Here is a 22109-nt window from a genome sequence, read left to right on the forward strand (position 1 = left end):
CTACAGAAACTTTACCAAACACCAGATCTCTATTATTCTAAATGACGTGTGGGAAAGGATTACTACATAAGATTTACCAAATCCGGTCGTGTGATAATTAAAAATATTCTGTGGGGAGGCATTGTTACATTATAATTAACCAAACCATGTGTCTTGAATATACAAAATATTCTTTGGAGAGGGATTGTTACAGAAAATTAACCGAAAACATGGTCTCTTGATTATTCAGAATGTTGTGTGGGGAGAGATTGCCGCTGAAAATTGACTAAATTTGTGGGGAGGGATTCTTATTGAAATTTTCCAAACTTAATCATTTGACTGGCGACAAGTGGTTAGGTATTAGGAGAGATTGGAATGAGACTTTGGGTAGATGAGTTAGTTCTGGGTCTTCAAGTGGTCTTGTTTTCTCTTATTTTCTCCAGTATGATTCTTATTATAATTTTAGATCTTGCTCACTTCTTTTCTCTGCTCACCTTTTATAATTTTCAATGTTTATCCTTTTTTTATGTGTTCAATAGTTTTTAGTTTTATCCTTTGCTTAATCCTTCGTATTTACTTTCTAATAATTCTCCATTATGTATATTTTTTTCCTTTTTTACTTGTTCAGACCTTTTCCCATCCTTTTCAGTTTTCTTTCCTATTCCCTGGTGCGCTTCGTCTTGCTATTTTCATTTCCTCTTATTTTTTTTCTACGCTCACATTCTTTTCCTTGGTATATCTCACCTTATTCCTCTTTATTCTCATTTTCTTTACGATGTCCCTACCTTCATGTTTTTCTTTACCTCCGATATGTTATGTTTGTTGCTCTCTCCTGCCTGTATGTTACAGATAACCTGGTGTTTTAAGTAAACTTCTAATGGAAATTGGTCTAATTATCGTGCTGGACGATTCTCCTCCAGGAAGTTTGCCAATTGATTGACAACATTGTCCCAGTTATGATGGTGGTCGTACGTGTGGTTAGATAATGTTTAGGAGCAAAAACAGGGTTTAATAAAAATGGATTTCCTTTTATGACCTTGAAAAAAATTGGTCGTTTGTTTAGGTACTCTTCATGGAAAGAAGAATTTTTCTTTCATCTTTTTATGATGATTGTTTTTGTTTCTAAGTTTTCCTATTCCTGAATAAAATGGCTAACCGTTTTCTCAATTTTTAAAGGAAAAATTAATATTGTTTCTTTGTCGTTTTATTTTTTGAGGAAAGAGCCTTTCTTTGTCATTTCTTAAAACTCCCGAAAGCTAAAAGAACTGCTGTTGATGCTTATAGATATATGATATTTATAGGTTTCAATTTATCTCTCATACAGGAAGCTCTTGTTTTCTTCCAAATGCTTCTGGTTTTCCTGGAGACGATTTATTTGAAACCCTATTTCCATGCATCGCGGTAGGATGATTTTTTTTTAAAGAGTTTTCTCCTGGACTAATCTATACTGGAAGAGTTTTCCATTTTTACGATAAATTTTACTTCCAATTAACTTCGGGGTTACTGGTTATAGGATGATGATAGACAGCCTATGTCCTTTATTTTCTGTTTTATGATTGCAAGGCAACATCACGTTTTCAATTGGCATGAGCTATTCTCCAATTCGCTGGTTTGCGCATCAAGTACAATAATGAAGTCTCGATCTCATGAGATGTCCACCCCCTTACAAGATTGATTTGACATTTTATGGAGAGTGACAAATTAGGTTTAAGGAATGAATTTCAGGTGTACATGTATTGTGTCAGTATTGTATAAATTTATGACTTCTGAGATTCAAAACCTTAAATGGAACCAGATCATTTTAAATATTCAGATTTGAAATCTTGGTTATTGCGACCTTTGTAGTTTGAAAAACAATATCGGATCCTCTTAGGATATGAGACGTTAGTTTTTAAAACCTTAAGGATGTGTTGCAGGGCTAATATAAAATGATTGTTCTTTTAATTAAGTAGACCCTATGTACACATACACACAAACACACACACACACATATATATATATATATATATATATATATATATATATATATATAATGTGTGTATGTGTGTTTTCATATGTATATATACATATAATATATACATTTATGCGTATGTATATATTTATATATATGTATATATGTATATATATATATATATATATATATATATATATATATATATATATATATATATATATATGTATATGGGTCTCTAGAGATAGTAAAGAAGCGGTGGGAATAAGAAAAGACGATGGACTAACGAGCTAAGAAAATTGCTGGTATATACTGGCATAGGAAGACCATAAACATAAACATATGCGAGTGGATGGACATGTCTTAGGCCTTTGTCCTGCAGTTGACTAGTTACGGCTGATATATATATATATACATATATATATATATATATATATATATATATATATATATATATATATATATATATATATATATATAATGAAATGTATGTATGCCCTTTGCGTTAATAGGTGTAGGAGGAGATGATGATGATATATAGAAACATTTGTCTGCTTTTAGTTTATTTACACAATTGGTGTGTAAATGATTACTGATAAGTCTTCTATTGGATCTGTGTTGTCAATCTTAAGGTTCATCTTCTTCCTTCTCTTATCTGACTTAATATTATTTGTATTCATAGATAGAAAGAGATTTATGATATTAAGTTCATAAAAGAAGAGAAAAATTTCTCGAGCTACTAATTTAAATTATCGAACTTATTGACCAAAACAGAGACGGGAATGGAAAGGAGAGGGTAATGAACCTTTCTGATCACAGCTCCAAACAGTGGGCCTTCCGACCTTCTCAATTCCTATCAATGTCATTTCTCTGCTTGAGGAAATCCTGAGAAGAATCCAATCATAAAATACATGAGGCGCTTGTTGCCCAGAAAGTGGAGCTGATTAACGGTATCTGAACTGCAAAGATAGATTACGAAATGGTAGAAATAAAGGAGACGGTGTAGGCGAAGTGTTTAGATAACCACAAATTAATGGAAGTAAGGAAAATAATGATTAAAGTACAGAAATGATACGGAAAGGAAACTGATAATTGAGGAAGTAAATACTCTAGAAAAGGGATTTTTTTAAGGTTAAAAGGCCGCTCATGAATGGCAGAGGCAAGGGACAGTGACCTTGCCCTAGCTAGTAGGAAAATGCCCCCCTCCCCCCCCCTTTTTTTTTTTGAGGTTGCCTGGCCCTTACGGCCAGGCACGAGCTCTTGCACACTTGCAGCCCGTAGGTGTTTGGTTGGGTTTTCAGGCAGTAGGTGATTCAGATTGTGGGATGATTTGCAACTTTTATTGTTAGGTGGTTTAAGGATAGGATGTGGGTTAAGGATAATAATAAGCAATTGTTTCTATGCTTATTTTAGAGATGCCCCTGCCTCTTTTTGGAAAAGAAAAAAGGTGACGGAGGGGAAGAGCATCCTCCCCAAGAGAGCCCACTGGCTCCCGTCGTTTAGTTGGAGAGAAAGAGGTACAGCAGTGAGTCCCAATGAGTAGAAGAGCTCGGGAAGGAGTTGGGAAAGCTTTGTTAGAGATACTGGTATAGGAGAAGTAAAAAAAAAAACTTCCTTAGTGTCTTCAGCTAGAATTATTAGAATGATCAATAGTATGAAGTTTCAGCTCAGTGGGAGAGAGCTGAAAAGATAATCTGTTTAGCGAACGAGAGTAGTAGAGAAAGGGTGGAATAAACATTCCTCTACCTAAAAATAGTAGAAAAAAGAAAAAAGAAAATTTTACTTATTCATTGTAGTCATTGAGACGTGTGCTTTCTGATTTGCTGTTTGGTTTAGAGGGATTCCTGAATTTGAAAAGATAGAAGAGAGATTGCAAGTGGAAGGAGAGCTAAAAAGAGGTTGAGGGGTTGCTTAGGTTTCAAACTAGTGCTTGTACTACGTTATCTAGGGGAGGGTAGCTGCGGAGTAAGGCTGAGAATGTATCAACATTAGCAATAATGTTTTTAACAATTGCTGTCGCAGTTACATGATTATTTGGGTTGAAATCCTGTCTTAGTAGGCTTGTTTCTTGACAGTGCAAAAGGTATTGTTACAGAGGTTCTTCAGTTACTTGCTGACAGTTACTGCACGGTCTTTTAGATCTCTGTTGTGCTGCTGGGTCATTGTCCATGATGATTTGCCAGTTGTACAGATATCCCAGTCGCAATCTACAAATAATAACTGCAGATTGACGGGGTATTTCTCTTGCAAGTGGATATGGTATTAAATTTGTTGTTTCGATGTACCATTTCGCTGATCTGGATCCATCAAGGAAGGCTCGCCTTACTTTGTTAGTCTTTTGCATGTTGAAAAAGGCTGTTATTCGATTCTTGATGGTTTTCACTAAAGGTTGAAGTGTGATGCGGATTGTCTGGTACATTAGTGCAGATTTGGCTAGGAGATTGGCCTCGTCGTTGCCAGTGATTCCAGTATGACTTGGGATCCAATTGACGGTTATTTGCTGTTGTTGCTTTGGTGAATCAAGGCTAAGTACTGTATGCTGTGATAAGGTAGACATTTTCTGTGGGTTCTTTGTTGCTGAGAGCCAGAATGGCTGCTCTCGAATCTGTGTGGATTGTTGTGTTTCCTTCATGTAGACTTGCCGAGTGTTCTAGGGCTTTGGCGATTGCCACTAGCTCGGTTTGTAGCGTGGAGGTGTGGTTTGAAAGCCTCCAATTTTCTCTGTAGTCTGATGGAGAAACGTTGCTGCAGGAATATCATGGTCAGGTTATCCATCAGTATAGTAGATGTTGGGAACTTAGGTGTTGCTAATTGCATTTTTATCTTCGTCTGTGAGTTCCTCTGGTGTGCAGAGAGCTTTGCTAGCTGCTGGAAGGATGGTGAAGTTGTACTGGACGGGGTCCGGAGACCACGGGAAAGGAGTGATGTACCCATCATAATTTTTTTGCCCCTTGGTCTTGTAGGCTTTGTTTTGCATTTGCATTCTTCTAAGTGTCTCCAGCAGTCTCTTTGCGTGTGAATTTGGCAGGTCGATGTCCTCCGTCAGAGGGAGAAGTCTTTTAAGTCTATTATTCAGAGGGCAGTCTCTGTCTGCTTTGACTTGAATATGATACTGCAGTTTATGATGTCGATCCTGGCTGAAAGGGAAATTAGGTTAGTTTCGGCTCTTAACAAGCAGAGTTTGGTCCACATTGGAGAGCCGCTGAAGAGTCTCATGGCATTATTTTGTACCACTTGTAAGGATGCTTTTTGAGTTTGTCAGTGAGGTGAGCGTAGGTGCTGCATAGTTGATATGTGATCGAATTGCTTGAACGTAAAACAGTCTTAGTAGGCTGTTTTATACTCCTTGTTTGAGGAAGGTCATTTGTTTCATGGCTGAGTGACGAATTTTTTTTTTTCTCTCTAAGGTAGGTTACTTCATTGGCCGGTGATAGTTTTGTTGATGATTATTCCTAGATACATGAATTGACTTACCAATTCTATGGTTTCACCCATCAGAGTGAAATTCTGAGGGTTTTTGTGGGTGTTTGATGGCCATGGCTTTGGTCTTGTTGGTGTTGATCTTTAGACCAAGGTCTTTGCATTTAGCTTGGATTATGTCGAGTGCCTTTTGGGTGGTTTTTCGTATGTGTGCTTTATATGGGCAGATGATACATATGTCATCAGCATATATGAAGATTTCCACTTCGTTTGGGAGGTCTAGAGTGGCTAGGTTCTCCATAAGTAGGTTGAACAGGTAGGGTCTTATTATGCTCCCCTGTGGCATTCCATTTGCTAGGGGGATGAATTCAGAGGTTTTCCTTTGAAAGGTGACTCTGGCTTCTCGGTTCAGCGTTTAGTTCCGAGTCCAGGCCAGTAGATGTTCTTTCACTCTTTTTTTCAACAAGTGTGAAGAGGATGGCTAGGGAGCTGGCTAGCTCAAATGCTTTTAAGGTCGAGAAAGATGACAAAGACTTTTTTTGTCGTTGATTGTTGTGAGAACATCTGTTATATATTCTTGTGTGCCTATGTCTTTCCTGTAGGCATACAGGCTGGAATGTAGTGAGTCTATTTTCCATTGAAGTGTGTTGAGTACCATTCGTTCAGCTACTTTCCCAGTGCAGCTGATTACAGCTATGGGTTGGTAGGTGTCTGGTTCTTTGGGTTTTGGGATGGGTTTAGTGTCTTGTTGATTCCATGTTATTGGGCAGAGTCTTTCAGTGTGTGTTCTGTTGATTAAGTGCAAGTACACCAACTTTGCGGGGCTTCCCATGTTCCTTAGTATACTGTGTGTGATTAAGTCGGCTCCAGGGCCAGTGTCCTTTCTGCCTTTTGCAAAAGCTGTGTTGAGTTCTTCCATGGTGTAGGGATTGTCGGTGTCATCTCTCATGTTGCAGGCGGCTTCTATAATGTTGTTCCTGATTGGGAGCAGTGTTCTCTGCCTGTTAATAGTTTGCAGAGGAACATTTGCACTTTTGGCTCGGTCAGCAAAGTGGTTTGCAATTCTGTTTTCTTCTGTTAATTGGTCTGGGTGGGTGACTCTGGGTGTACTGTATTTCCCAGAGATCTAGTTGAACCAGCCACATATCTTTTCTAGAAATGTGTTGAAGTTGATTTCATGGCACCATGAGTACCATTTGTCTATTTTCACTTCCCCAGTGTTACCTGTGAGGAATGTTTGGTGATTTCAACGAGTAAATCATGAAGTTCATCAGTTCTGAAGAGCTTTCTGGTTCGGTTGATTCATGCATTCCTTTTCTTGATGCGGCTGTTGCAGTACCAGGCATCTGCAATGCTTGGTTCCTGAATGCTTATTCTGAGGCATGGATATACTGGCGGCGACATCTAGTTGTTTGTTGAAGTCAAGTGATAGGTTGGAGATGTCATTGTGAGGGTTCTTGATATATTCTCGAGCCCATTCTGTCATAGGTTTCTCGAATCTTGCCCAGTTTGCAAGGTCTGGGTTCCACCTTTTCAGGGGTGAAGAAGGAGAAGGGTATTTCTCCAATCTGAGGTAAATTTTTATGGCAAGGTGATCACTTGTTAGCACAGACAGGATGCAGTCGTCATTTAGCACACCTTTGGAGGGTTCTTGACAGGGAGGTGAGGTCTAGATGACCGCCCCTAAGATGGGTTGCTTTTGACACATTGTTTAGCAATGTTACGTCGGGATATTTTTGCTATAGGGTATGCAAGTGTCTGCCTGTCTGGTTCGTTGCTGATGTTGAGTTCAGAAACAGGTGGTGAGCGTTGAAGTCGCCTGCAATGATTGTGTCATCCTCAGAGGCAGCGGCAAAGAGCCCCTCTGCGTTGATGCTTTTGGTTGGAGATTTGTAGAGATTGTGGACTGTAAGGGTTGTGGCTAGAAGAGATCTCTGAACACTAAGTATCGTTACCTCTGTCCCACAGTCGATGCTTTGCACTCTTTTGAGGGGATGCTATTCTTGATGAGAGTAGTTAATCCGCTTGTTGTTGGTGTATACTTTGTATCCTAAGAATGAAAATGGTGTATTCTCATTTAACATGGTTTCTTGCAGCACAATGATGTCTGGATTTTGCACTAAGGGTTGGGATTGTAGAAGGCGTACTTGTTTCTGAGTCTGCAGGCGTTCCATTGAAGTCTTTTCACTTTAGTGTAGCTGAGAATTTCTTCGTTGTTGTGTGTGTTTGTGTTGGGATTGTTTGCTGGAGGGACTATGAAAGGACTAGGGCTTTGAGTTCTTGGGCGACGTTATAGAAAATAAAATCGGCAAGGGACTGCTGAGAAAACTTTAATCTTTTGTGACCTTAAAAAGTTGCAAAGGACGTTTGAAATTGCGGCAATGAAGGCAGCCATGGGGTAAGTGATGGGGTCGTAATCGTTCCATTCAGTGGTGTGTGGTGCTAAGGGAGTGGAGGAGCGTGAGGCGCTTGAATGGCTTCTGACAGCAGGACTAGCAAGCTTGGGAAAATCACTTGAGGCATTGGAGATGATTGTGGAGGACGAAGATGGTTGTGGTCGGGTTTGGTGGGAGGAAGTGGAAGGGATGGAAGGAGAGGTGAATCTTAGTGGTGAGGGCGTGGAAGGGAGGTGCAGTTGGTTTGAGAAGGGGTGTGGTTGGTTGGAGGTTGGTAGGATTGACATGGCTGCAGGTTTTATGGGCGATTTGCTCTTTGGAGGTTGGCGATGCGCTGCAGTCTTGCAGGACATTTCTGCCAAGCATGGTGAGGTCCTGGCCAGATATGACAAGTTGTCCCCTGCGATTGGAACAAATTTTCATGTTCAGGGGTGGGTTCCTGACCTCCATGGCGGCTATGGCACCATAGGAGGTCGTGTTAGTGCCAGGAGTGAGCCTTTATCTGGTTGGATGGGTTGGCTGGGTGGATGTGCTGTTGGTGGTGGTCTGCTGTGGAGATGGTTGCTGGGCAGGATGAGCGGTGGGCTCCTGGCTGTCTTTCTCTTCTATTTTGTTCTACTAGTTCCTGATTATTGGTAAGGTGCTGCTCAGTTTCTTCTTGGCTGTCCTTTGCGGTTTCAAGGTGGGTTTCTTATATGGCTCCGCAAGGTGAGACATCTTGGCTTCTTTATCCTTCCCTTCTCCATTCTGGCACGGGGTGGGGGGGGGGGGGGGCGCGTAGGTAGGGATTTATCGAACTAACTGTGAGGTGTCTTTTCTATCGTCTCAATAACACAAACAAAGGTGTGTTAAAGGTGCAGTTCAAATACGAAATTCGAGCTCTCCAACACTTGGTCGGAAAGCCCAAGGATATAGCACTTAAAATTACCGTAACTCTGCTGTAAATTACGGCCGTGAATGATGTGTGGGAATAATGCCATAGAAACTGATCATAAATGCATATGATCAGCGTCCTAGGATCAGTGAGGACCAGCCAATGGCTGTTGATGACTCGGCAGGCAGAGCTATAGACTCCCCTAAACCCCCCATCCTAAGCTCACAAGGATGTTGAGGCTGCCGACACTAAAGAATCTATCGAGTTTGAGCATAACTCGAACCCCAGTCCGGCGAGCGCTAGGCAGGGACAGTTCCTATAGGCCACCACAACCCTATATATACTATAAGCTGGAATAAGTGATGAAGTGGAATTTTGAACCGTAAACATTGCAGACGAGAAATTGAGTAGTAATGAGAATTTAAATTTGAATGAGATGGCGCGTGAATTGGGACGGGAGAACATTGATATGAAATGGGAAGCGATAACAGCCTATGCATTTCATGATACTGGAAAATTACGCCATATACTGATAGGAAAGCTCATTCTTGGATGAAATGTAACAAGAATTTTCTCTCATCTGGCTCTCTTAGTTTGTGTGTGTGTGTGTGTGTACACGTGTGCTCGTACACTTGTGGAAATATGAATCATAATCGACACCTCAGTAAAATTAGGAATATATTTAAGTTCTGCAAGTAAAAGGAAATTTGTCAAACTAGTTGCCTTAAATGTAAATGTAATATAGATTCTGGCAAAGAACTCTATTAATTATGATGTTAGTCATAATACTTGATAAATATTGACATTTTCATGTTTCGGGTAATTGGTAATATCGACTGTAGTACAATTTTGTATATCATTAGTTTTAAAACACAACTATAACCATTCTGAATTTGGTGTCAGGTCGGTGAGTTGTACAAATCTATAATCTACAATCTGGCTAACTGTTCAAAGGTCGTATATAAACAGAAGGGCCATATTAATGAATATTTATATATTATGTTTTTTTTTTAAATGTGATTTATGTTAGCTGAAGGAACCTGTACTAGTATACGACATTTCATTCAATAAGATTGCATGTTCATTATAAACAACAATGTGTAATTATAGTAATAATAACAATAAAGATAGTAATAATAAATTGGAGTCACCAGTGTTTAGTAAAACTTCTGAATTGTTGCCTATACAAATATTAGTGAGAAGCAGAGAGTGTCTGTATAATGAAAACAACCAAAACCAATTAGCGGTTTCATTCCTTGATACTCAAACGGTTTGATCAGCGCTTTGTATGTCATTTTGTATGTGTGTTTGAGAGAGAGAGAGAGAGAGAGAGAGAGAGAGAGAGAGAGAGAGAGAGAGAGAGAGAGAGAGAGAGAGAGAGGATTTAATTAGTTTCTATACCCTTGTAATAGAGACTTCTTAATATGACTCTTTCAAAATTTTGGGTGTGATTCTCGACAGTAAATTTACTTTTGAGAAACATATAAGGTCTGTGTCTTCTTCAATTGCACAAAAAATAGGCTTATTAAGAAAGTATTTCAAGATTTTCGGTGATCAATCTATTCTGAAGAAGTGTTTTAATTCTTTCATTCTACCTTGTTTTGAGTATTGTTCTCCTGTCTGGGGTTCAGCTGCTGATTCTCATCTTAATTTGTTGGACAGAAACTTACGGTCTATTAAATTTCTTATTCCTGATCTAGATATTAATCTCTGGCACCGTCGTTCAATTAGTTCATTATGCATGTTGCCTAAGATTTTTCATAACTCTGACCATCCTTTACATTCAGATATTCCTGGACAATTCTATCCTGTTCGTAATACTAGGCAGGCAGTTAATTCTAATAGCCAGGCCTTCTCCATCACGAGGCTCAATACTACGCAGTACTCTAGAAGTTCTATTCCAGCTGTTACCAAGTTGTGGAATGATCTTCCTAATGGGGTGGTTGAATCAGTAGAACTTCAAAAGTTCAAAGTTGGAGCAAATGCTCTTTTGTTGACCAGGCGGACATGAGTCTTTTTATAGTTTATTTATGACATATTTGTTTTTGATGTTGTTAATAGTTTATATATGACATGTCTGTTTTGACGTTGTTACTTATTTTAGAATGATTTATTGTTAATTTGTTCTCTTCATTTATTTATTTCCTTTCCTCACTGGGCTATTTTTCCCTGTTGGAGCCCCTGGGCTTATAGCATCTTGCTTTTCCAACTAGGGTTGTAGCTTGGATAGTAATAATGATAATAATATGATTACTAATGGCTGCCATTTTTTTAACTTTTCTCGACATCTTTAATTTAGCGTTTATTCGCAGTCATACTTTCATATCAACTTGCTTAGAATCAGACATTCCTTCAGAAATGTTTAATCAACTCTCATTTAGATTGGTAATCATGTTCCCAAACAGGATAGATGTAGAAAGCACTGTAAGGTCCTTGGAATTATAATAAATTCACATTGAGTTTATAAATTAGGAAAAGACTGGAATGCAATAAACATGATGATGAAACGGAGATTCCAATTTATGACGGTTATTAGGTAAGCAGTTAGTCAAAAAGGAAGTACTGTAATAAAGAGGAAAGAAATGTATGAGTACTTAAGGAAGATGCGGAAAGGAAAGAAAACTTAGACCGAAGAATCCCAACCATGAGCTCCGTCTGATTGCATTCCTAGGTTGCCATGCGGACCGCGCACCTTTAAAGTCTGCTTGGTATTAGGCTACTGGGGGCGATGACGACGCCAAATGTTCGCCAGTTGAGTAACGATCTGTCATTACGTCACTTATGTCACTGAAATTTCTGCATGTGCCATAACTCGTGTGTTTATGGTTTCTTTGAATACAATAGAATCTAAATACCAACTTAAAAAGAAGGCACAGACTATTTAACGGGAGCAATATTCCTTATATGGTATTATATATATTACTTTATATATATCACGATGTAAGAGAATTGGTAAGAAAACTTTAGACCAAGGCAGTATATATATATATATATATATATATATATATATATATATATATATATATATATATATATATATACATATAATATATATATACATATATATATATATATATATATATATATATATATATATATACATATAATATATATATACATACATATATATATATATATATATATATATATATATATATATATATATATATATATATATATATATTTATTTATATTCAGGAAGAAAAGATGCAGTTGGTAGAGAAGTGGTAGAGCAGAAAAGGCATTAACTGAGTGGAGAGCTGTAAATAGTGGATTGTTACTTGCAAAGTTCAAATCAAAGCAGTGCACTATGAGTATTATTGTATGCTATGCACCAACAAATGATTCCCCAAAAGAAAGGAAAGATGAATAATATGAAGAACTGCAGAGTGTAATAGATGAGATCGCAGAGAGAGATATGAAAAATGGTGATTGGTAACTTTAATGTTAAAGTCGGAAGGAATAATCGAGGGATAGAGAATGTGATGGATGTCGTGGGTCTTGGTGAAGTTGCAAATGAGAATGGAGCACATTTCATAAGTTTCTACTCAACAAACAATCTTGTCATTGGAGGTACTCTTCCAGCACAAGGACAACCACAGATATACATGGACTTCGCCATGTGGCAATTACAAAAATCAATTAGATCACATTGCCATTAATAAAGAGAGGAGGAGGACTCTGAGAAATGTAAGAAGCTATAAAGGTGCAGATATTGGTAGTGATCACCAGCTCCTCATAGCCACATTGAAATTAAGAAGGAAAGCACCCAACAGAAAGGTAGATAGAATACTTAGGTTTGATACAAGTAAACGACTAGAAGAAGAGCACAGGGAAACATTTATAGATAGTTGTAGGAATAGATTTGCAGCTTAGAGATTTTAAGAGATGAAGAGCAGACAATTAATGAAGAATGGTGTGATTTTAAGACCATATATCAGTCAGTGGGTAGTGAAGTTTTGGGACGTATAGTTACAAGGAGCAAGCTATGGATATGAAAATATTATCGAAAGTTTTCGAAGAAGTAATGAATGAAAATTACGAGGTAGAGCATGCTAAGTATGCCAGTATTGATAATGAGGTAAAAAAAAAAAAAGCCAGGAATGACTGGAGAGAATATTTAGATATTAAAACAGATGAGGCTGACAAAGCTATGAATTCAGGAAGTGGCTATGGTGTAAGAATTGCTTATAGAATTATTAATGAAATCTCTACTGGGGCAAAGCAGAAGCATATACCCATAAAAAAAAAATTAAAAAATCAATAAAAACAGAGATGGATCTGTTATAACAACAGAAGATGAAGAAAGACAACGATGGATGGAACACTTTAGTGAGGTTATGAATAGGAGATATAAAGGGAATAATTTGGTTGATATACCTGAAGCTCAGGAAGACTTTGATGTACCCATGATTGGATTCAGTGTGTTTGAAGTCGAAGCTGTCATTGAAAAAGTCAAGGGAGGGAAAGCTGCTGGATACGATGGAATAACTGCTGAGATGATGCTGGCTCAAAATGAAGGAACCACCAGAATACTTACTAGATTATTTGTAGAATATGGCATGTAGAGACAAAACCTGATGAATGGGAGTTAAGAGTGCTGATAAAAATGACAAAAAAAAAAAAAAAGAGATCTGATTGATGCAATAATTACAGAGGCATCAAACTTATGTCATTTGTTAAGAAAATATATAGTATGCTTATTTTGAAGAGATTGGAGAGAAAGATCAATGAACACCTGAGGTATGAACAAGCAGGATATCGAAAAGATAATTGTACTGACCAAGTTTTCATTTTGAGAATTTGGCCAATTTTTTTGGAGAGTTCTGCGTTTTTATGGAATTCCTATTAAGTATGTGAATTTTTTTTAAGTCTTCGTGAGCATAGCAAGTGCAAAGTTAATGTTATTGTAGTCCTATCAAATGAATTTCTGTGAACAGCGGAGTACACCAAAGGAATATGTTGTCACCTATGTGCTTTATCCTCCTCATGGTTTTTGTAATGCGTTGAACAGTTTGAGATGGTTACCAGAATGCATGAAATATCACATGAGGTTGGACTCTGGATAAATAGAAGACCGACCGATTATGAGAATTGAGTATGCAATGGAAAATGAAATATCACTGGAAGGAGAAAAGATTAATGAGGGGAATCATTCAAGTATCTAGGAACTATGATCTCCAGTACAGGGTCTTTAGCATTAGAGTTTAGTGAGAGATTGAAAAAAGCAAATCAGACAATGGCTAGGATAAGTAAAATTTGGAAATCAAATCGCCCGAAATTACATATAAAATCAGACTATATATCATTCTAGTGAGATCGTTGTTACCGTTGGATATGAATCATGGTATGACAATGAAACAATATCCAATAGATTTAATAGATTTGAAAACAAAGCCCTCAGAAGGATATTGGGAGTTAAATTGCTGGACAGGATTAGAAATAAAACTATAAGAGGGATTACTTGAATGCCATATGTGGATGAGATCATGGTGAGGGGTATATGGAGGTAGTTTGGGCATGCTCTTCGCACTTCCCACGAGAGATTAGTTCACCAAACGTTCACCTGGGCTCCACAAGGCACTAAAAAAGTTGAAAGACCCAGGCCTACATGGCTTAGGACTATGAAGCGTGAAGTAGGAGATGGTGAATGGAGCAGTATTGAATTAAAGTCTCAAGATAGAGACTACTAGCGACATCTAACCGAGGCCCTTTGCGTCAGTAGGTGTAGGAGGAGGTGATGATGATGATGATATATATTTGTCAAAAGAAGACATGATTCTTCACACACACACACACACACACACACACACACACACACACACACACACACACACACACACACACACACACATATATATATATATATATATATATATGTGTGTGTGTGTGTGTGTGAAGAATCATGTCTTCTTTTGACAAATTCAAGTTATCTTTGGGCGTAAGGGCATGTCACCAAAAGACCAACGACAACTTCAATTTTCTTACCATTAGTTGCTGTTTATTGCATAAACTTGGTAGTGCTAGAAAACATTGTCGTTTGGTTTCAGTGTTATATTTCTACGTATTGTAGATATTTTTTTTTCTTGACGGCGTATAGTGAATTTGAAGTCACTCAAGACTTCCGTTTTCAAACAGACATTAAATGCTTGGTACAAAAGGGTAAACTCAAGAGATGCTTGTAAACTTACTCGTGCTATGCTTATGATGAATGAAGTCCAACGAGAATTTTCATATTTTTACTTAATTTTGAGCCTGAACTACCACAGATAAACAGCCGTCTAGATCATATTGAGATAAAAAATTTCTTTAAAAACTGAGTCACAGTGGTATACCACCTTATTCTAAACAGATGAGAATATCAATATCAATAGGCTCACCACAAAAACTCTTAGGAACCCCCAAAAATGACCGGAATTATTTCGTGAAGTCCTATATCATAGTTTCATTTCTCAGGAAGAATGAAATTTGGTGAGCGTATCTCTTTCCATTTCTTGGCTCGGAAAGAATGGAAGAATGAACGAGATATATTGTACAACTAGTCTCCTTTATTGCTATTTTATTTGTATTTTTTTTTTATTTATACATTTAGTTTTTCATGTAAGATAAGTCCCATATTAAAAGTTTACTGTTTTTTGGTTATTGATTAGTGTTGATGGGATCAGTCTACTATTGTTCTTTTTTAATCATAAAAAGGGAAATGCAGTATCATTCACTAACATTAAGGGGAACCATTTTCAGCTTTATTTAAGGATTTCTTACAAAGATATGAAAAATAAGAGTAGAAAATGGGAACACGAAATTAATTCACTAACATGAACGAAAGATGAGGCATCTCGGCGTAAAAACATATTCAACTTTGGTTGAGTTTATCTAAATTACCAATATTTTTTTTTTTGTATCAAGTTTCTAATCAGTGAACTCTCTTCTCTTATTTCCGATGTATGTCACTTTTTCCAAAGGTTATTGAGATATGAATCAAACGCAGATGTGTCCGGAAATTTCCATTCCTTTAGCCTTCTTATCTCTGTAAAATAAGAAGGAAAGTAAATGATAAAGTAAGTATTCATCTTGGTGATTTATGTTACTCAAGATTTAGTGGGGAATGGGAATAATAAAGGTATTTGCCATATTTCCTCTTCTTAGATATGTAACAATATATAAAGATGAATTCGATATTTAGTGGATGTTATTAGATATGCAAAGATCTTCGATTCGTTGTGAGCTCCTGCACATTATTCCAAATGCATGTAGGTTGCTCTAGGTGGAGAATCTGACATAATAGTATTTCGAAAAGTGGCCATATTCTTCTTTGGTTTATTTTAACATAAATTCATTAATATATAATTGCAACTTTATTTGCTACGTTGATGTTATCTTTTCTAAAGGAAAATACAAGGAATTAAAGAGTTCTTTTTCACAGGTATAGATTGTAATTAAGAATGATGTAAGCCTATTCCTGTTGAGACGCTATGGGATCCTATAATAAAAATGGGAGAATTCATTAAAATTCAAGTGCTCTTCATGACCTCGTATGTGCACGTGCCACACAACATGTGTCCTGTTTGGTTTAGATGCAGAAATGTAAAAAAAAAAAAAAAAAAATTTCTTACTGTAATCTATATTGTTTACCAAATGTTTTTTTTTTCATAACTTTCTATTATATTAGGAAAGTAAAATAATCTTGTAAGCATTCTGGGAGTTACTTCATTTTCGGCCAATTTCGTTTTAGCAGTTATTCCATCGTATCCTGGGGATTTCCTTCTCTTGAATTTTTCAATGATAGCTTCAACTTCAGACACACTAAATCAATTCATGGGCACATCAAGGTCTTCCTCAGCTTCAGGCATTTATTTTACTCTATGAAGTGGATATTTTATAGTGTGGCGAAATTTACATGATACTGTTTGCCTTGTATCGTTATGAATAGATAAACAGTCACACGCCACTAGAAATATGATTATATGATTTAACAACTGATTTATGTATCCAGTAAATTAATGAATCCAATAGTCTTTTAAACGTGTAGTCATGTAACCAGGAAAGTAATTAAAGATTAATTCTGTGGGGAGGCACACAAATTGTAGTACAATAGAATAAATCGTATTTTTTAAAACAATACGTATAATCGCCATACGAAATTATTATTATCAACAAGTTTTATCTACATAATTTATTTATGTTTGTTTTTTATTAGTTTTAATTCGGTATCTGTAATAACCCCAATTCCACGAAATGAAAAGCTCCAACTAAAAAATGATCAAGCGGAAAATAGGAATATTTTTCAATTTCCCAAAATAGCTTCTCACCGATTTCTCTCCGATTAAATGTCCCGCAGCGAATTGGATATTGGAATCCCATTCAGAGCTCAACATTTAAACATTTACAAAACATTTACATATCAGCGAAAACCGGAAGACAATAAATACAATTTTTCCATAGTGTGTCATAGATATTCTACCTGCCTAATACATAGATAAGAGTTATTTAAAGGTATGTTACACCTATGGCTACGAATATACGTGTATGAAAACATTTATATCTTTTTCAACACTTAGTATTAGTCAGTAGAGCGATCGATTACGTTTTGGGTTTAAGAGGAAGGATGACAAAGGAATAGTAACGTCATTCCACAATACTTGTTTAGCCTTAGCTGTATCTATTAAAGGTAAAAATGCATATATGTACATTTTATATATATATATATATATATATATATATATATATATATATATATATATATATATATATATATATATATATATTATAAAATGTGTATGTATGATCGAGATTATAGACATAGTACATAAGTTTTATTAGTGTTTTACAGTATTGTTATTAACATTATATATGATCTTGTCGCTTTTACATTTTTATCCACAGAAATTGGTATTAAAAGGCTTCTGTTATACACAAATACACTATATATATATATATATATATATATATATATATATATATATATATATATATATATAAATATATATATATATATATATATATATATATATATATATATATATATATATATCAATATATATATTATATATATATATATATTTATCAATATATATATTGCCTTAAGATAAATAAGAGGATATAATTGATTGACTTTTTGTTATGGTACGGTTTTGTTTTCAAGTTTGAAAGTGGAATCAACCAAAGTGATTGCTGATTACTTTTGATATGTTTCCACCTTGCCTATTGCTAGTCTGTCTTGAAGATTTTTTTTCCATTGACATATCGAATTTAATTTGAAATATAGTTATAAGGAAAATGATTTATTTTCCATTGTCTTTTAAATATGAAAACTATCAGTGAAACGTTGAATGATCTTCCCAGAATATTATATAAATGAATGATCTATGTGTAGGTATTTAGCGTCTTGTTGGCCGTCTTGATAATGGAATGTCTTCTGCGTTGTGTGAGACAAATGATTGTAGAATAACGGCGACTGCTTTGCACACATAAGACATTATTGGTTGTGTTTGTTTCAGATGTTATCCTAAAAATGGTGACATACTGTCTCGTAACTTTCCAGATCCTTAACCAGATGAAGACATTTTCCGGACCGAGTGATTGGCTCGTATTACTCATTCCAGGAAAGGATTATTTCTCTAGTACTAAAATCTTTATGCAGCTTCATACTGCACAAATACATTTAATATTGAATTAGTAGGACGACCGGAATTTCTACAGCTGATATTACTTCACGTAATGGAACAGAGCGACCGTTTCGTCCAGCGAAACTATTGCACAATTTCAGAGTTGGATAATATTATTTTGTTTTTAGTCGATTTTTTTCCTGTTCTAACTGATTCTTTTATGACGTAAGGAAATCTTACCTTACCTAACATTTATGGGTGCTTTTTAATTGTGCAAAACAGCAATGTACATGAAAATAAATTATTCCTGGTTTTAGGCTCAAGTTTTTGCAGAAATAAATTTGAATACAAAGATGGCATTTTATGCTCCTTTCATCCTCTATTTAAATTTTTATCTTAAATCGTATTTTGGTTATACTTTTTGGTCAATATATTAACTATTGCAGACCTTCCTCTTTGCGCAATACGGATTTTTTGCCGTAACTGTGTATTCTTAACTGCTATAAAGAGTTTTGTCTTGTATTTTCATTCTTATACTTCCGTAATAACATTCCCTTCTCTTACTCTTACATTTCAACGTGGTTAAATTTCTTTAATATGAAAATTCTCTCTCTCTCTCTCTCTCTCTCTCTCTCTCTCTCTCTCTCTCTCTCTCTCTCTCTCTCTCTCTCTCTCTCTCTCACTTGTAAGTCATTATATATGCAATCCTGCTTTTTTTTTCATTTTTTTTTTTAGATCAACCATCTCTATGCATGGGGTCTGGATTTTTATAGTTCCTGACCCAACGATATTTTTGGCCCCCAAACGATCATTATCAATATTAATTTTCACAACAGTGTTGAATATCAAGTGTGGACAGTTTTTTATAGTAATGTGATTTCATCTAAGTTTTATATAAATACTTATTACATTCTATGTATTGAACGAAGGCAGATGTTAAAGCTAGATTTCAAAACTCTAGGACGAGTCATAAGAATATTTTATTTTAGTTTTTGGTAAGTAAACTTTATTTTTATAACAATAGAGAAAATCGTGAATAGGTCCAGTGAAAATCCTTTCCAATTAATTAGAATCTATTACAGTACCAATATCAAACTCCCGATGCTCATAATCACGTAGTGATTTATTCCATTATAATGACAATATGAAATTAAATTAATATCTGCTTTCATACCTACTGCCTGTGGACATGTCACATAAAAGGCTTCGTAATATGAGCGATAAAAACTAAAAGTTTTGTTTACCTCGAACCTCCATTGCAGGTGACGATCTTCATATCAAATTAGAGCGATTTTGTTTAATATACAATTTTTGTGATTTTGTAGAATTTGGAACGAGGCTTTGTTTCGGGTAGAGGTTTCGGGCGTTGTGGTTCATAGGGATTGTAGTAACATGGTAATGGAAAACTGTTTTTTTTTTCAAATCTCTCTCTCTCTCTCTCTCTCTCTCTCTCTCTCTCTCTCTCTCTCTCTCTCTCTCTCTCTCTCTCTCTCTCTCAAGATGTTATCGTGATTTTATCATGGCCACTGAATATGATGATTATCATAATTGTTAATTGCTGTGCATACTTGTTCGTGTGAACTCTAATCCTGCAGAAATTGATACATGGCATCTGTTCCATATTCCCGCTAAGAATTGAACAAAAGACTTATTGAAGTGACGTTTCAAATACTTTGGTAGAAAATTAGTTATGACTTAAGTAACAAGATGACCCTATGGATTTTAAACTCCAGTATTTGGTGTGCTGAGGGTAATATTTAGTGAGAACTTATAAATAACTCTTTTGTTGATGGAAATAATACAGGAGATTACAAGCTAGTCAACATTTCCCAGGATGCAGTAGTGCTTGCCCCCCCCCCCTTTTTTTTCTATATTTATACAGTACTGTGAATGTGAGGCTAAAGTGAGAAAAGCTCTGGAAAATATGTTTGCTGTTAAGGCCTTAGTCAATCTTTTGACACAGTACTCTTGTAACTTTTATAAATTTCCGTACGCTTAATACGGTGAATGTGAATTCTAATATGCCCTTGAACTTTATTAGTAGAAATTTAGTTCTACCACCATTCAACTAGCCTTTTTGAATAATATAAAATATTCTTTTTGTATTCATATATATATATATATATATATATATATATATATATATATATATATATATATATATATATATATATATACTATTTATATATACTATATATATATGTATGTATATAATCCTATTTTCTATTTTACAAGTTTTTGGTCTACATTTTGGTTCGAAAGCAATGATGTTCAGATATTCTCTCTCTCTCTCTCTCTCTCTCTCTCTCTCTCTCTCTCTCTCTCTCTCTCTCTCTCTCTCTCTCTCTCTCTATATATATATATATATATATATGTATATATATATATATATATATATATATATATATATACATATATATATATATACATATCCTCTTTTCTATTTTACAAGTATTTGGTCTTCATTTTGGTTCGAAAGCATTTATGTTCAGATTCCTTATATATAAATATATATACATATATATATATATATATATATATATATATATATATATATATATATATATATATATATATATATATATATATATATGTGTGTGTGTGTGTGTGTGTGCGTGTGTGTGTATACACACACACGTATATCATCATCATCATCATCAGGGCCTCAGTTAGATTTCGCCAGTCATCTCTATCTTTAGCTTTTAAATCAGTACTACTCCATTCATCACTTCCTACTTCACGCTCCATAGTCCTCAGCCATGTAGGCCTGAGCCTTCCAACTCGTCTAGTGCCTTCTGGAGCCAAGTTGAAAGTTTGGTGAACTAATCCTTCTTGGGGAGTGGGAAGAGCATGCCTAAACCATCTTCATCTACCCCTCACAATCATCTCATCCACATATGGCACTTGAGTAATCTCTATTATAGTTTCATTTCTAATCCACTTAACTCCTAATACTCTTATGACGCCTTTGTTCTCAAATCTATGAAATCGGTTTTTATATTGTTTCATTGTCATACCTCGAATCATGTCCAGACAGGAACACCGATCTCACTAAACTTGTATATAGCCTGATTTCTATATGTAATTTCAGGCGATATGATTTCCAAATTTTACTTAACCTAGCCATTGTCAGATTTGCTTTTTTCAATCTTTCATTAAATTCCCTGTATTAGAGGTAATACTTCCAAGATATTTACATGATTCCTCCCCAGTAATTATCTTTACTTCCAATGATATTTCATCTTCCATTGCATATTCCGTTTTCATCATCTGTCTTTTTTCTATTAGGATTGAGTTCAACCTCATTGACATATCATGAAATCTGGTAAGGAACCTTTGCAAGTCGTGAGGCGTTTTGCTAATAAGGGCAGCGTTATTTGCAAACCTTATGTCTGCTAATTTCCTGTTACCAATCCAGTACAATCCTTTTTTACCATCCCCAAACTGTTTTATCCATTACAAAACCCTTGAGGAGGATTAACAACGTAGGTGACAACACGTTTCCTTGGAGTACTTCATTGCTCACTGGAAATTCATTTGATAGGACTCCATTAATATTACCTTTGCCCTTGCTATGCTCACACAGAATCAAATTTACAAATTTAAGAGGAACTCCATAATAATGCAGGTCTCTGAACAAAATTGTCCGGTGCACACTATCAAAGGTACATAGTCCACAAATGCCATCAGAAGTGAATTTCTCTATTCTACACATTGCTGTAAATGTCTTAAAATGAAAATTTGGTCAGTACAACTTATACATTTTTGAAATTTTGCTTGTTCATCTCTCTTTATTATGTCTTTGTCTTTAGTCTATAAAAGGAGCATGCTATATATTTCCATGACAACTGACGTAAGTGTGATGCCTCTGTAATTATTGCAAT

The sequence above is a fragment of the Palaemon carinicauda genome, chromosome 3 (genome assembly GCF_036898095.1).
Source record: "Palaemon carinicauda isolate YSFRI2023 chromosome 3, ASM3689809v2, whole genome shotgun sequence".
NCBI lineage: Eukaryota > Metazoa > Arthropoda > Malacostraca > Decapoda > Palaemonidae > Palaemon > Palaemon carinicauda.